This window comes from Arachis stenosperma, chromosome 9 (assembly GCF_014773155.1).
Source record: "Arachis stenosperma cultivar V10309 chromosome 9, arast.V10309.gnm1.PFL2, whole genome shotgun sequence".
NCBI lineage: Eukaryota > Viridiplantae > Streptophyta > Magnoliopsida > Fabales > Fabaceae > Arachis > Arachis stenosperma.
The window spans coordinates 60672349-60683330 of record NC_080385.1 but is presented as its reverse complement, the minus strand read 5'-3'; the positions used below and the strand labels follow the sequence as shown (position 1 = coordinate 60683330).

At 46.6% G+C, this 10982-nt stretch overlaps 1 non-coding gene across 1 annotated transcript; it reads left to right on the top strand.

Moving 5' to 3' along the window:
• The first annotated feature begins 9893 nt into the window (after window positions 1-9893).
• Window positions 9894-10001, top strand: LOC130952683 (small nucleolar RNA R71). The gene has a single exon (XR_009074861.1). It is a non-coding gene; the product is annotated as a small nucleolar RNA R71 (small nucleolar RNA).
• Window positions 10002-10982: the final 981 nt, after the last annotated feature.

Here is a 10982-nt window from a genome sequence, read left to right as displayed (position 1 = left end):
GGGGGCTCTTTTCTCTGATTACTTTGCCTATTTGCTGTATTTTCCCTAAAAGAGCTTTGTTTTCTTGCTTCTGCTGAAATGGGTTTTTTCTGCCTTTGTGTGATTTTTGCCTTGCTGTTGTATTTTTCTTTGTAGGCAAGATTTTTTATGTCTCGAAAGGTGTTTCAAGCAATGTCGACCAAGATTCCGAGTGGTCTAGGTTGGGTAGATACTGCTCCTCTAAGGGTCCCGTCTGTTGTAGATTCTGAGTACTTGATTAGGTTCCGTAGGGAGTGTAGTATTTGTGAGAACAGGGAGTCTGAGCGAGATTATGAACTAGTAGCCCCGGAGTCCGAGGAGAGGGTATGCTTTCCGCCTTTAGAGAGTTCCGAGAAACTTTTCTTCTATGCTTACGATTGTTTCTTCTCTAAGCTAGGTGTCCGACTTCCTTTCACCGACTTAGAATCCGAGGTCCTTTGGTCTTGTAACCTTGCCCCTACGCAACTCCATCCGAATTCTTGGGCATTTTTAAAGCTGTTTCAACTTTTGTGTCAGATTTTGGGCGTCTCTCCTTCTGTTTCCCTTTTTTCTTATCTGTTTGTGTTGACGAAGCCGGGCTCGGGTGGAGGGAAGGTGTCTTGGGTTTCTTTTAGGGCAAACGCCGGAAAGAAGTTTTGTACTTTGTATGATGAGTCGTTTCATGATTTCAAGAACTATTATTTCAAAGTTCGGGCTTTTGGAGATGTCCGACCTTTCTTTTTAGATGAGAGTGGGGAGCCTTCTTTTCCTCTTTGTTGGCAAGAGAATGTGGTGTCGGTTAAGTACACTTTTGAGAGTTTAGATGAGGTGGAACAGGCTTTTGTTGGTGTGTTGAGCAGTCTATGGGGTCGGGCACCTCACTTGGATACGAAGAAAATGTTGGGAGATCCAAGCCTTCTCCGTTCCGAGTTAGGTAGTTCCCGACCTCTCTTTGAGATTTCCTTTTTCGTATTTTGGCTTCGTTTTTGGTTTTTCTGTTTGTGATAGTCTCTTTCTTTTGTTTCTGCAGAGATGTCTTCTCAGGCTGATTCTATGAAGTTTCTTCGTCGGTCGAAGAAGTCCGCTGCAGCTCGGAATATTGAGGCTGAGGCTTCTGCCCGACCTTCCCCGCAGAAGGCTACCGTGGGTGTTCAGACTCGGTCGAAGACTATTCCAACCCCTCAGTTCCGAGCTATAACTCAGGATCCTCCGTCCTCCGGACCCGGTCAGCTTTCCCCGTCCTCGACCTCGGGTCCTCCCCCCAAGAAACAGAAGACCTCCCGAGAGCTTGCCGGCTTTAATGACAAGGATTTTGACGCTCTTGGTTGGGTTGAGCAGCACATTCTCCCCCAAACCTATATTTCTACTGATGATGCGTCTATGGAGCATCACTTTCAGTATATGGCGCGGAGCTGTGTTCGGATGGCTAGTCTTCATGCCGCCATTGCTCGGGAGTTCAAGAAAGCTCCCCTTGGGGCGACCAGTTCCCGACTTGAGAAGGCTCGGTCCGAGCTTGATAAGGTTAGTCAGCTGAAGGATGCTAGGATTGCCGAGCTGGAGGAGTCTTTGGAGGAAGAGAAGACTAGGGCTACCGCGGCTATGGCGGCGGCGAAGACGTCTGAGGAGATGGCGAGGGTGGCGACGGAGAACTACACTAAGCTGTATGCTGAGCTTTTGGAGACGAAGGAGAAGTTGCAGTCAGCTCGGGATGATTTTTATGAGCTGGAGGATAATGTGGCCAAGGGTATGGATGCTATGTTTGTGAACTTGAGGGATCAGGTCCAGGTTCTTGCTCCCGACCTGGATTTGAGCCTATTCAGTACTGATAACATGGTTGTGGAGGGAAAGATTGTTCCTGCTCCTGCCGAGGATGAGGTTCCGGTGTCCGATCCCCAGGCTCCAGCGTCCGATCCCGAGGTTCCGGTTGTGAACCCGACTTCCCCTTTGGCTGAGGGTAGATCTGGTATGGAGGTTCCAAGCCGGGGGGATGGTGCTGTTCCTGCGGTCCCGATTTCGATGGTCCCTCCGGAGCCTTCTGTTGATGTGGAGACCGGGAAGGTCCTTGATCCTTTGTGATCTTTTTGGTGGTTGGCCCGGCCTGTGGGTTTCTTTGTTTTTTTGGATGTGTTCTGCAAACATTTTTGACATCTTTTTTACTTTAGCTATTCTGTAGCTTTATTATGCCATGCTTTTGTGTTTTTCTGCTTCCGCTTCTATGCTTTTTGGTTGTTTTTGGGTAACAACTTTTTTAGCTAGCGTCTTGAAACTTTTAGCTTTGTTCGCGTTTTAGCTTTTGTGCTTTTTAGTTGTTTTCGGGTAACAACTTTTTAGCTAGCGTTTTGACTTCTCGTTTTCGCTTTTTTGCTTTTTAGTTGTTTTTTGGGTAACAACTTTTTAGCTAGCGTTGTGACTTCTTGTCTTCGCTTTTTTGCTTTTTAGTTGTTTTTGGGTAACAACTTTTTAGCTAGCGTCGTGACTTCTCGTTTTCGCTTTTTTGCTTTTTAGTTGTTTTTGGGTAACAACTTTTTAGCTAGCGTCGTGACTTCTCGTTTTCGCTTTTTTGCTTTTTAGTTGTTTTTGGGTAACAACTTTTTAGCTAGCGTTTTCTCGAAGTCCTAGTTCTTTGCCGTTTTAAGGCTTCTTTCTTGGGTCCGAGTTTGTTCTCGGACATCGGGATCCTTGAGTACCTCCTTTAGTCAGGTCCGACTTCGTCGTTTGGTCGGCCTTTTTAAGTTATTTTTGTAACTTCTTTTCTATTCGGCTTTTCGAGCCATTTCAGAGTTACTTTTATAACTTCTCACATTAATTTGAACCTCGTCGCTTTATCTTTGCCGACCTTGTATGGCCTTTGGCAAATGATTTTTTGCGTTTTGCCGAGCATAAATTAATGCGCCTTGGTGGGGTACTTTTCTAGGATATGCTTCATCACGAAGAAGAGAAAATAAAGAAATTTGATTAGTATTAAAAAAGAAGAGTATTTACAAAGTGTTTACCCCTTTGACTAGGTCGGGTGTCCTACTTAACCGGGTGTCTCGTTAAAAAACCCTCGTGGGGAAAAAGAGTACACCTCGGGTTAAGTTTTTCTAGCTGTAGTACCGTCTTAGGTTACAGGCGTGCCAGGTTCTGGGCAGCTCATTGCCTTCTAAGTCGGAGATCTTGTAGTAGCCTGTCCCTAAGACTTCTGTTACCTTGTAGGGCCCCTTCCAATTTGCGGCTAGTTTTCCTTCTCCCGACTTTTGTGTTCCGATGTCATTTCGGATTAAAATCAGGTCGTGAGTGGAGAAGCTTCGCTTTATTACCTTTTGGTTGTATCTGAGGGCCGTTCGCCGTTTTAAGGCTTCTTCTCTGATTCGGGTTCTTTCTCGGACTTCGGGGAGGAGGTCGAGTTCTTCCCTTTGTGCCTGAGTGTTGCCTTCTTCGTTGTAGAAGATGGCTCTGGGTGATCCTTCGTCTATTTCGACGGGAATCATTGCTTCCATTCCGTAAGCTAGTCGGAATGGGGATTCTCCCGTTGTAGAGTGTGGGGTTGTCCGATATGCCCATAATACCTGGGGGAGTTCGTCGGCCCATGCCCCTTTGGCCTCTTGGAGTCTTCGTTTTAATCCGGCCAAGATGACTTTATTTGCAGCCTCTGCTTGTCCATTGGCTTGTGGGTGTTCGACCGACGTGAACTGCTGTTTGATTTTTAGCTCGGCCACTAAGTTCTGAAAACTTGTGTCTGTGAACTGTGTTCCATTGTCCGTTGTGATGGAGTAGGGGACTCCGAACCTCGTGACAATGTTTTTGTATAGGAATTTACGGCTTTTCTGAGCCGTAATAGTGGCTAAGGGTTCAGCTTCGATCCACTTTGTGAAGTAGTCGACTCCTACTATGAGGTATTTGACTTGCTCCGGTCCTTGTGGGAATGGGCCGAGTAGGTCGAGTCCCCACTTTGCGAAGGGCCATGGTGCAGTGATGCTTATGAGTTCTTCGGGTGGTGCTTTGTGAAAATTGGCATGCTTTTGGCAGGGGGGGCATATTTTCACAAACTCCGCTGCGTCTCTTTGCAAGGTCGGCCAGTAGAGCCCGGCTCTGACTATTTTCTTGGATAGGGCCCGAGCTCCGAGATGGTTCCCACACATGCCTTCGTGGACTTCTTCGAGGACGCTCTTTGTTTCTGAGGTCGGGACGCACCTCAGGAGGGGGTTTGAGAATCCTCTTCTGTATAATACGTCGTGGATTAGTGTATAATTCTGGGCGTCCTTTGTAAGCCTTTTGGCTTCTCTTCTTTCGGCGGGGAGAGTTCCCGACTTCAGGTAGCTGAGTATGGGGGTCATCCATCCTTGTTGTTGGTCGGATATGCTTAGTATTTCTTCTTCCCTTAACACGGACGGAGATTGTAGAGTTTCTTGGAGGAGACTTCTGTTGTTCCCTCCGGGCTTGGTGCTAGCAAGTTTTGAGAGGGCGTCTGCCCGAGCATTTTGCTCCCGAGGTATGTGCTGGATTTGTATTTCCGGGAAGTGTCGTAATTGCGCCTGTGTTTGGTCCAGGTATTTTTTCATAGTAGGGTCTTTGGCCTGGTAGTTTCCATTTACTTGTGAGGTAACGACCTGGGAGTCACTGAAGATCGTGATTCTCTTGGCTCCGGCCTCTTCGGCTAGCTTTAGTCCTGCTAGTAGGGCCTCGTATTCAGCTTGGTTGTTTGAGGCCTGGAACTCGAATTTTAGGGATAGCTCTATCCGTGTTCCTTGATCGCTTTCGAGTATAACACCGGCTCCGCTTCCTGTTTTGTTTGAGGACCCGTCGACATACAGATTCCATGAGAGTGGGGTTCCTGGGGTCTCAGTGTATTCCGCGACGAAGTCGGCTAGATATTGAGATCTTACAGCAGTCCGGGCTTCATAGTGGAGGTCGAACTCGGACAGTTCCACCGCCCATCGTAGGATTCGTCCTGCCATGTCTGTCTTCTGTAGGATGTATCTCATGGGTTGGTTTGTCCGGACTTTGATGGTGTGGGCTTGAAAGTAGGGGCGGAGTCTTCGAGCTGTGAATACTAGTGCATAGGCGAATTTCTCTATTTTCTGATAGTTTAATTCGGCCCCTTGTAGCGCTTTGCTTACGAAGTATATGGGGTGTTGCCCTTGTTCATTTTCTCGTATTAGCGCCGAGGCGACTGCCCGATGTCCGACCGAGAGGTATAGCACGAGCTCTTCCCCTTTTAGAGGTCGGGTTAGGATTGGTGGCTGCCCGAGGAATTCTTTGAATTCTTGGAAGGCCTTTTCGCACTCCGGGGTCCATGAGAAGGGTTTCCCTTTCTTTAGGAGTGAGTAGAGAGGTAGTGATTTTATCGCTGATCCTGCCAAGAATCTTGACAGGGCGGCTAGCCTTCCATTTAGTTGCTGGACTTCTTTGACACACGTCGGGCTTTTCATGTTGAGTATCGCTTGGCATTTGTCCGGGTTCGCTTCGATGCCCCTTTGAGTCAGCATGAAGCCTAAGAACTTTCCGGCTTCTGCGGCGAAGGTGCACTTTGTCGGGTTAAGCCTCATGTTGTGTTTCCTGAGGGTGTCGAAGATACTGCTGAGGTCGGCCACCAAGTTTTTGTCTTCTTGTGTCTTTACCAGCATGTCGTCGACGTACACCTCTAGCTGTAGCCCGATGTGTTCTGAGAATACTTTGTTCATTAGCCTCTGGTAGGTTGCCCCTGCGTTCTTCAGCCCGAAGGGCATTACTACGTAGCAGTAGTTTGCCTTTGGGTTATGAACGAGGTTTTTTCTTGGTCGGGTCCATACATCGGGATTTGATTGTATCCCGAGTATGCATCCATGAAGGAGAGGTATCTGTAGCCCGAAGCTGCATCGACTAAGGCGTCGATGTTTGGTAGTGGATATGGATCTTTGGGGCAGGCTTTGTTGAGATCTGTGTAGTCGACGCACATCCTCCATTTTCCATTGGGCTTCTTTACTAGGACCACATTTGCGAGCCATAGGGGGTATTTTACTTCCCTAATGAACCCTGCATCTAGTAGTGCTTGTACTTGTTCTTCTATTGCTTGCATGCGTTCGGGCCCGAGCTTCCTGCGTCTTTGTTGGACAGGTCGGGATCCCGGGTATACTGATAGCTTATGGCACATTAGGTCGGGGCTTATGCCTGGCATATCGGAGGCTTTCCAGGCGAAGAGGTCGGAATTCTCCCTTAAGAGGGTTGTGAGTTCCTCCTTTAGGCCTGTTTCGAGGTTTGCCCCTACGTTTGTTACTTTCTCGGGTGTGTTCCCGATTTGGATCTTTTCGGTTTCTCCTTCAGGTTGTGGCCGAAGATCTTCTCGGGCCTGGACTCGCCCGAGTTCTATTGTGTTGACCTCTTTCCCTTTTAGGCTCAGACTTTCGTTGTAGCATCGTCGTGCTAGTTTTTGGTCGCCTTTTAGGGTAGCGATCCCCTTTGCGGTAGGGAACTTCATACAGAGGTGTGGGGTCGAGACTATAGCTGCTAGTCTGTTTAAGGTTGGTCGTCCGATGAGGGCGTTGTATGCCGAAGTGACGTCGACTACAATGTAGTCGATATTTAATGTTTTGGTTTGTTCGCCCTTCCCAAAGGTAGTGTGTAACGAGATGTATCCCAAGGGACGGATCGGGGTATCTCCTAGTCCAAACAGGTCGGTGGGATAGGCTTTTAGCTCTTTTTCTTCAAGTCCGAGCTTGTCGAAGGCTGTTTTGAACAGGATGTCTGCTGAGCTCCCCTGGTCGATCAGGGTTCGATGTAGGTTGGCGTTTGCTAGAATAATGGTGATCACCATTGGATCGTCGTGCCCGGGTATTATCCCTTGGGCATCTTCTCGGGTGAATGAGATGGTGGGTAACTCGGGCAGGGGACTGTCTTCTCGGACGTGATATATTTCCTTGAGGTGTCTCTTTCGCGAGGATCTGGATGTTCCTCCGCCTGCGAAACCTCCGTTTATCATGTGTACGTGCCTTTCAGGGGTTCGTGGGGTCGGTTCGGCCCGATCTTCGTTATCTCCTCGTCTCCTCTTCTTGGTCTCTTCTCCTTTCTCTGCTATGTATCTGTCGAGTTTTCCTTCTCTGGCTAACTTTTCTATAACATTCTTTAGGTCGTGGCAGTCGTTAGTAGGATGGCCGTAGAGTCTGTGATATTCGCAGTACTCGGACCGATCTCTCCCTGCTCTCTTGTGCTTTAGAGGTCGGGGTGGTGGGATTCTTTCGGTGTGGCACACCTCTCTGTAGACGTCTACCAGGGCGACTCGGAGGGGGGTGTAGCTGTGGTACTTCCGTGGCCTGTCCGAACTGGATTCTTCTTTCTTTTTTTGTTCCCGATCGCGATCTCGGAATGAATGGGTTGACTCCTTCTTGGAAGAGTCTCTTAGCTGGGAAGTTTCCTCCATGTTGATGTATTTTTCTGCTCGCTCTTGCACCTCGTATAAGGAGGTCGGGTATCGTTTGGATAGGGATTGGCTAAACGGTCCTTCTTTTAGGCCGTTTGCTAGTCCCATGATGGCTGCTTCAGTGGGCAAGTGTTGTATGTCCAGGCAGGCTTTGTTGAATCGCTCCATGTATTCTCGGAGGGTTTCTTGGTTGCCTTGTTTGATCCCGAGTAGACTGGGGGCATGTTTTGCCTTATCTTTTTGAATAGAGAACCTTGTTAAGAATTTTTTGGTCAGGTCCTCAAAGCTGGAGATTGACCCTGGTGGTAGGTTGTCGAACCACTTCATGGCTGACTTGGTGAGGGTGGTGGGGAAGGCTTTGCACCGAATTGCGTCGGAGGCGTCGACGAGGTACATTCTGCTTCTAAAGTTGCTGAGGTGGTGACTTGGATCGGTGGTGCCGTCGTAGAGGTCCATATCTGGTGGTTTGAAGTTTCGCGGTACTTTCTCCTTCATGATCTCTTGTGTGAAGGGGTCATGATTATTTTCGGGGGTGGTGCCTCGTTCCGTCCGGTCTTTCATGTTGGCTTCTATTCTCCGCAGTTTTTCTTCTAATTCTCTGCGCTTGCGAGCCTCCCTTCTCAGATCTTGTTCGGTTTCCTTCTGCTTTTTTATGTCCTCTTCGAGTCGTTTCAGCCGGTCTTGTTGTGCCCGAACTGTTTCCAGAATCTCCAAACTCTTTTCTTTTTCGGGATTTTGTGGATCTTTGTCTGGGAGTGATGTCTTTGGGCGATTCTGTTTGTTTCCCCCTGGAGTGCGTGGTGATAGAGGGCTGTCCGGCCGTTCTCCGGTGTCAACTTCCTCTTCTTGTTCTGATGTAGCGTGGTTATGGTTGGGAGGGTCGTCCGCCATGGATGACTTCCAGGTTCCCCGGCAACGGCGCCAATGTTCCGAGGGTTACCTGAAACGTGCAGCTCGGTCGTCTGGCAAGGCCCGAGGTGGGGGTCTGTGACCCGAGCTTGGTGTGCTGAACGGCGGGGGGTTGTACCTGCAATGACACTCCGATGCTTAAGTTAGCATGGGTCCAAGCAGATATCAGGTAGAATTAGAGTATGAGTTATACCTGGGTGCTCCAGTGTATTTATAGTAGTTGGCTGTGATCATCCCTGGATAAGATATTCTTATCTTATCTTATCTTTTGGGAGTTTTATCTTTATCTCTGTGGAACCGCCTTTCCTAGGCCTTTTCGGCCTTTAGGTTTTGGGCTTCGCTCCTCTTGATGGGCCTTTTCCCTCTATTGGTCCGAGGTCCGACCTCAGGTGTGGGCCTTTAGGACGAGGTCGGACCTTTGGTGGGGTGGCCGAGTTTAGGAGAGCTCGGTCAGGGTATGAACAGTGCCTATGGTGCAAGGTATTGAAAACTTCCCAGGATCTTGTCTCTTTTAAGGTAATCTCTGCTTAGACAAGTCATCCAGTTCTTTGGTGAGCAAAGGAGGTTCGTTCTCCCAAGTCTCATTACCAAATAACTTGTCATTTAACTTCATGAGGTATTTAGCAACTTGCTCTTCAGTGACATACTCATCCTCTTCAGAGGAAGAATACTCATCAGAGCTTATGAATGGCAGAAGTAAGTCCAATGGAATCTCTATGGTCTCAATGTGAGCCTCAGATTCCCATGGTTCCTCATTAGGGAACTCATTGGAGGCCAGTGGACGTCCATTGAGATCTTCCTCAGTGGCGTTCACTGCCTCTTCCTCCTCTCCAAGTTCGGCCATGTAGGTCATGTTAATGGCCTTGTATTCTCCTTTTGGATTCTCTTCTGTATTGCTTGGAAGAGTACTAGGAGGGAGTTCAGTAATTTTCTTGCTCAGCTATCCCACTTGTGCCTCCAAATTCATAATGGAGGACCTTGTTTCAGTCATGAAACTTTGAGTGGTTTTGATTAGATTAGAGACCACGGTTGCTAAGTCAGAGTGGCTCTGCTTAGAATTCTCTGTCTGTTGCTGAGAAGATGATGGAAAAGGCTTGCCATTGCTAAACCTGTTTCTTCCACCATTATTGTTGTTGAAACCTTGTTGAGGTCTCTGTTGATCCTTCCATGAGAGATTTGGATGATTTCTCCATGAAGAATTATAGGTGTTTCCATAGGGTTCTCCCATGTAATTCACCTCTTCCATTGAAGGGTTCTCAGGATCATAAGCTTCTTCTTCAGATGAAGCATCCTTAGTACTGCTTGGTGCATTTTACATTCCAGACAGACTTTGAGAAATCAAATTGACTTGCTGAGTCAATATTTTGTTCTGAGCCAATATGGCATTCAGAGTATCAATCTTAAGAACTCATTTCTTCTGATTTGTCCCATTGTTCACAGGATTCCTTTCAGAAGTGTACATGAATTGGTTATTTGCAACCATTTCAATTAGTTCTTGAGCTTCTGTAGGCGTCTTCTTCATATGAAGAGATCCTCCAGCAGAGCTATCCAAAGACATCTTGGATAGTTCAGACAGACCATCATAGAAAATACCTATGATGCTCCATTCAGAAAGCATGTCAGAAGGACACTTTCTGATCAATTGTTTGTATCTTTCCCAAGCTTCATAGAGGGATTCACCTTCCTTCTGTCTGAAGGTTTGGACTTCCACTCTAAGCTTACTCAATTTTTGAGGTGGAAAGAACTTTGCCAAGAAGGCATTGACTAGCTTTTCCCAAGAGTTCAGGCTTTCTTTAGGTTGTGACTCCAACCATATCCTAGCTCTGTCTCTTACAGCAAAAGGGAATAGCATAAGTCTGTAGACCTCAAGGTCAACCCCATTAGTCTTGACAGTGTCACAGATGTGCAAGAACTCAGCTAAAAACTGATGAGGATCTTCCAATGGAAGTCCATGGAACTTGCAATTCTGTTGCATTAGAGAAACTAATTGAGGCTTAAGCTCAAAGTTGTTTGCTCCAATGGCAGGGATAGAGATGCTTCTCCCATAGAAGTCGGGAGTAGGTGCAGTAAAATCACCCAGCACATTCCTTGCATTGTTGGCATTGGTGTTGTTTTCGGCTGCCATGGGTTCTTCTTCTTTGAAGATTTCTGTTAGGTCCTCTACAGAGAGTTGTGCCTTAGCTTCTCTTAGCTTTCGCTTCAAGGTCCTTTCAGGTTCAGGATCAGCCTCAACAAGAATGCTTTTGTCTTTGCTCCTGCTCATATGAAAGAGAAGAGAACAAGAAAATATGGAATCCTCTATGTTATAGTATAGAGATTCCTTGAAGTGTCAGAGGAAAAGGAAAATAGGAGGAAGAAGTAGAAGAATTTAAATTTATCAATAAAGATGGAGTTCGAATTGTGCATTAAGGAATAGTGTTAGTCCATAAATAGAAGGATGTGAGAAGAGGGGAAGAAATTTTCGAAAACAAAGTAAAAGATTTTAAAAACATTTTGAAAAATAGTAATTGATTTTCGAAAACTAAGATTGAAAAAAAATCAAGTGATTTTTGAAAAAGATTTTGAATTTAGAAATTAAAAAGATATGATTGAAAACTATTTTGAAAAAGATGTGATTAAGAAGATATGATTGAAAAGATATGATTTGAAAAACAATTTAAAAAAGATTTGATTTTAAAAATTAATAACTTGGCTAACAAGA